Genomic DNA, 6,462 nt, shown 5'->3' on the forward strand with positions numbered 1-6,462 from the left:
TTTCTGGCTAAGTAAAGTTGCTCATACGTCATGTAGTTCATACAAAATTTCATATGAAGGGACATTGTTTATATTAAGGTAGTAAAAATAACCAAAATATATGGAATAGCAATATATAAATTAAAAATATTTCTAAATAGCGCAGAACCCGTTCTCACTACTATATAAAATAATATAAAATTTTTTAACCTTCGCTTTTTAAGGTGTATTTAGGACATACATCAGCCTATTGCGCTTAACACGTTTTATTTTGCCAAAAATGATAGTAATTAATATGTACTTATACTGATTGTATGAGCCGGCCTTTTTTAAATTCGTTTTTCTTAACTCTCCATCAAAGAATATATAGTGTTGTTTGATAGAAGTTTCTGCCAGTAGTTTGTTTTCTCACTAGTCGACCTCAGCAAGCGCAATAGTTGGCATTAAATACTCTCAACTTTCAAATATTTGCCTTGTCTACACACTAGCCTGTCATCTCCTGCAACTCTAACTGTTATTTAGCTTTAAGTATAACTAATTTTTTTTACCTTATTTACCTTGCGCCTATTTATCATTTAAATGGCACTAAATTATCCTCATCTCGCTAAGTTATAAGTGTGTGTGTGCTTCCATTGTGTCTGCCAAACATCCTATATGACTTGTAGACGCTCACGTCAGGCTTTTCAATTTAAACCCTTTTTATTAATATTACTTTTTTGCTGCTGGTACTCAACTTGCGTCTTCATGCGAGTCGGTTAAATGACTTCCCGCGCAGACAAGCATGCGAAATGTATTACAAAGCAAGCTGTCATGCATGTGTATATGTATGTGAGAGTTTGCTGTATATGTCACACTGCACACAATGTCTGCCTGCGCAAATCTGGCGCCTATATATGCAGGTTTTTGAGTCGAAATATATTACTGTTTTCAGGTATATTATACATGTATAATGTATAAATATATATAATATATGTATTTTCTTTAAATATTTGTGTTATTTATTTACGCTATCTTATTCGCACCTTATACTTAGCTGCTTAATCCACTTCTCAACAGGTTAACTTACCTCAGTTAGAAAATAAAGTACAAGAAGCCTTCATAATATAATATATAAGTATTTATTTTGCACACCTACACACGCAACTTTTGTATATTTCATATGCAATGACTTACAAAGCTTGCTTTGAATGCTTTTACAAGCTCACAAACACATACACACCAATATGTACTCACATTTGCTGACTACACTTACCTGTTTGCCAGATTTAAGCTAATTTGTCATGTGTTATGTCTTTTTGGTCACACCACGGCTTGCATATATGTAGTAGTATAACATATGAACACTTAACAGCGCGAAAAATACGTTTATATGCATATATGTATATGTATAACCGATTTAGGTAGCATCCACATGTGTGAGCCTTAAATATTCAACAGACTTGTTGAAAATATCAATTATTTTTCTTTTTTACATAAATTATGTCTCACGCATACATTTTATATGGCTTTGATATCGTTTGTGCGCTCTAAATGTAGTTCGATTTATTTTTAGCGCTTACTATATATCCGTTTATTGAGTATGATATTGCGTATACGCCGTGGCAGGTTCTTTATAATATGATGTGCATAACTTAGGTTTCAATTGTTTTAGCTTTGTAGGCTGTAGTGATGCGTGATACGTTAACTATAAGTATATACAACGCAGAGATTGTATATTTTTTAAGTAAGAATGTATGTATTTAATGTTGAAAAAGACATAAAAATCTCGAATTTCTATAATAATAAAATGATTGGAAAATTTTGAATTTTCGGAAATCGTAAATAATCGGTCCGTCATTATAAATATTCAATCAATCCATCTTTCAAGTAAGGAAAATTCAAGAAAGGTCGTCATTGATTTAATTAAAATTTTTTTCTCATAACCTCAAAATGTATAAATAAACCGATAATCGCACTTTTTCTTGAAAATTAGTTTAAAAAATATCGAATACTTGGTAAATAAAACTTCGGTACCTTTTTTTTTTTTTTGAGAAAAGTTTCTACCTTTCCTGTTAATTTTTTACGGGCCACATTCGAAGTATACATATATACTATATAGTATATATATATAGCAATATATAATTCGCTAGCAAAATTTATTGGAAATAACTCACAATATCCCCTATATGTGGAATATATCAAATATGAGGGCTTCCAGTAGTATTGTAGAAAATTATCCGCTAGGTGGCGCTGTGTATAATATTTTTTTATGAATCTCCTTTTAATGCTCCAATTATGTTAATTTTTTTAAATTTACTTAAGTAAAAATCATCAATCACTCAATGTGGGATTAGGTTTTTTATTTAATGGTTAATTAATAATACCAAATATGGGGACTTCTTTTAATAATATTGTAGAAAGTTATCCGCTAGGTGGCGCTGTGTGTAATATTTTTTTATGAATCTCCTTTTAATGCTCCAATTATGTTAATTTTTTTAAATTTACTTGTGAAAAAGTCATCAATCAGTCAATATTTGATTAATTTGTACGTTTTCTGATTTTATATAAGAGTTTGTCAAAAAAGTCTTGCGGTATTTTTATTGAATTTTCAGTTGTTCATAAAATTTTTTTTGATGACCCATGCCCAGCTCTTGACCGATACTACGGCTGCTACTATGCCGCTCTCATTCGACCAATTCAGCGATTTTATCGCAATTTTCGACGACAGGCCTTCCGGAGCGCAGCGCATCTTTGATTCGACCACCTCTACACCAGAACGAAAACATTGAAACCATTGTGCGGTGGAAATGGAAACTGTATCGGGTCCATAAACTGCACAAATTTTATTGGCGCCTTGAGAAGCATTTTTGCCTTTATCGTAGTAGTACTGTCAGATATGCCGTATTTTCTCTTTATTTTGCTCCATGCTTGCCACGCTATAACTCATGAACGACTTAAAAGAAACGACAATCAATCAAGCACATGTTAGTGCATGAAATGAACTTTCCAAAAAGGTATAGCATGACCCGATGCGACGAATAAAACTCTCAGCGCCAACTAGCGGAATACCGCAAGACTTTTTTGACAACTTTTTTTTATTCACTATTTATTTCTAATAAAAGGTCTTTGCATAAACGGCCCGCTAGGTTTCGTTGAGGTCAAGATATTTACAGATCGCTCTTTCCGGTATGATTTTGCAAAATTTACAGTATAATCCTTTCGAAAATTATTAAAATTTATTTAATTTCTTGCAGTAACTGGTGGGTGTGGTATTTCTCAACCTTCGAGTGCTCACATTAATTTTTATATTAAAAAAGCACTTTTTTACTATACTAAATAAACATTTTATGTAAAGAAAAAAACTTTGGTTACGAAAATTTCATTTTTCTTGTTATTATAGTTTTTTAGGTTAATTATTTCTCATATTTGAAACGCATCGCTAGTGTCTCAAACCTTGTCTTGGTAGCTCTTTTGGCGCTTTCTCTCAAAAATTTCTCATATTTATTTTATCATTGGCTTAACCAAAATCTGTTTATAATTTTTCGTATTTTGCTATTACCCATGGCGAAATTTTTTACTTTTTTTAATTTTAATCGACATACATATATTTTATTACGGTCATTTATACACGCTTTACAGTCATTTTTAATCAAATATAGGCACATTCTTATCAAATCTAACATTATTTAAATCATTTTTCATTTCACATTTGCATATGAGCAAATATCCGCTTTAACTACACTCTATCTCCAAACCTCTTTGAAGAATTACGCATTTTACTTCGCTCTCTGACACCTGCGCCGCCTTGCCATTCAACATTCACCCCCCTCTCGCCTGTCAACACGTGCTTAACATAGCTTACCATATTTGCACTCCCTTGGCACTACTATATTGCCCGCCTTGATTTATAAATTTCTTTTGAAAAACTAATCATTACATCAACGCTGGCAATCAAATTGCATACTCAACTAAATATTACGTATACGCCCCGTTGTGCCATATCACAGCAATGCCAAGTACTGTGTCTGCTGTAAATATTTATCAGCAATACAAGCGCATAACGATTACAAATTTTTCATGAGAGCAAAAAATATTTGTAATCTCAGCTCAAACGGGAAAAGGTCGACGTTGCAAGCAGCAAACAACAACAAATTGTTTGTATATAGGTTTACATGGCGCTTAAGCGACCTTGACTGTCAGTTATTGACTGCGTCGGGAATTATTATTACATTTCTTTTTTACTTTTTCAACTTTTTAAGCACAGCAGCTTCATGCTAGAGTGCGCGTTTCCTTAAAAGAGTGCGCGTTTATATGTATTTCTGCTAGGTAGCAAATAATTTGTACGCTTTCATGTGATATTAGTACGATGTCTTATTCAATGTGCAATCTGGCATAAACATAAGTAACTAAACGCAAAAAAAAAAAGTGATTCACTGCAAAAATAGCAAAAACGCATGATAAGAATTAACTTCATTTGCACCAAAGCTATAATACCCTACACAAATAAAAAAGTTTTTCATAGAAGAACTTGCTTTTGATTGGCCAATTTGTATGACAGCTATATGTATGTATATAGTAGCGCGATCTGAACAATTTGTTCGAAAATTGCAGCGTTGCTTTGGGTAATAATATATGCCAGATTTCCTGAAGACCTCGTCAAATAAAAAATGCTTGCATACATAAACTTGATTTTGATAGTTCAGTTTGTATGACTGCTATATGCTATAGTGATCCGATCTCAATAATTTATTCGGAAGTTGTAGCACTTCTTTGGGAAATAATCCATGCCCAAAATTTTGGGAAAATATCTTGTCCAATAAAAAAGTTTTTCATACGAGGACTTCAATTTGATCGGTCAGTTTGTATATCCGCTATATGTTATACTGATCTGATCTGAACAATTTCTTCGGAGATGGCAGCGTTGCTCTTGGGACAAATCAGTGCCAAATTCCGTGAAGATAACTCGTCAAATAAAAAGGTTTTCCATACAAGCGCTTGACTTCAATCGATCAGTTTGTATGGCAGCTATATCCTATAGTGGTCCGATATCTGCATTTCCCTCAAAGTGCGCAGTTCCTTTGGTAGAAAAGCACGTGTACAAAATTTCAGATCGATATCCCAAAAACTAAAAGACTAGTCCGCGTTTACAAGCAGACATGGTTCATATATGTATATACTCGCATGTACTTCATAGGGTTTATATTAAAAATTTTGTGCTAAACTTAATATACGCTTTTGAGGGTATACTCCACAAAATTCTATACAAACAGAGTGAAATGCGGTTGGAGTTAGTGAAAAGTGCGCCAAACGTAACAAAAATTATTGTGAGACGTAGCAGAGTGGCAGCTTGGCTGTGTAGCGGAAATAAGCTGTAAATTGTAAATATGCACTAATGTGCATATGTATGATGCTACACATTAGCAAACATTTAGCTATCAATAACGATACGTACTCATATAGCCGCTCTGCTGTTGGATTTCCTGTCAGCATTACTCACGCTCGCTTGGCTTTAAGCAGCAAGGCGCTGAAATAGTGGAAAAATAAACTAAAAACGAAAAATATAACAAAATACGTGAAAGCCGCTTAGCGGGATTAAATTTGTTGTATGATTGCCTTGCCACAAAATACTACAAACAAATGCGCACACAAGCATGCATATGGCGCAGAAACCCGTCTATAAATACATGTATGTATATACATATATCTATATCTCTCATATTTGTATAAATCTGTACTGAGCATAAGGTTTTTGTGCGGCCACATATTTTGCGTCCAATTTTTTCCACACGCACACACACATTTATACGTGGTCCCTTTAATGCTGCTTTGTATTTCTCATTTTCCACCTCTTTTTCATATATTCACATACAAATAATCCGAAATAAATCAAAAGCAAACCAAACCGAGCGTAAATGTTAAGAGTTCTTCTTCCCATGCAGGCGGATATAACAACAAATTTCATTCATTTATGCACAGACATCTGTATGTGTATGTGCGATATTAGAAAAATTGTTGACTGGAAAATCAAATCAAAAGAAAAATCGTTAAAGGAAATCCTGAAATGGGTATAAAAAAGCCAAAAGTCAAGGCCATATGTAAGTATTATGCTTGCGTTAGACTTTTGTCTTCATGAAAAGCTGCCGACTACTGCCAGTACATAAGCGAGAACTCGCGAATTTGAGAGAAAATAGTATATAAAAATTCCGGAGAAAAATTATAGTTTTCGGCATAAAACAAATTTTCTTGTTTTTAGTACTAATTTTCCAGAGTATAATTTTATATTTTTTTGGTATTAAATTAGTTATAATTTTTATGGTAGTGAGTAAGAAAAAGCGCAATCTGAGATATTAATACTAAATTTTAGTACATTTTAAATCCTAAATTTTTAGTAAAAATACTAGGACTAAAAAATGGTTTTGCTACAATCCTTAACAATTTTGTGCCAAATTTTAGTACGTTTTGAGTATTAAATTTTTAGTACAAGCTTTTCAGTAAAAAAAATAT

The sequence above is a fragment of the Bactrocera latifrons genome, unplaced genomic scaffold, assembly GCF_001853355.1.
Source record: "Bactrocera latifrons isolate USDA-ARS-PBARC rearing strain unplaced genomic scaffold, ASM185335v1 scaffold_51, whole genome shotgun sequence".
In the NCBI taxonomy this organism is placed as follows: domain Eukaryota; kingdom Metazoa; phylum Arthropoda; class Insecta; order Diptera; family Tephritidae; genus Bactrocera; species Bactrocera latifrons.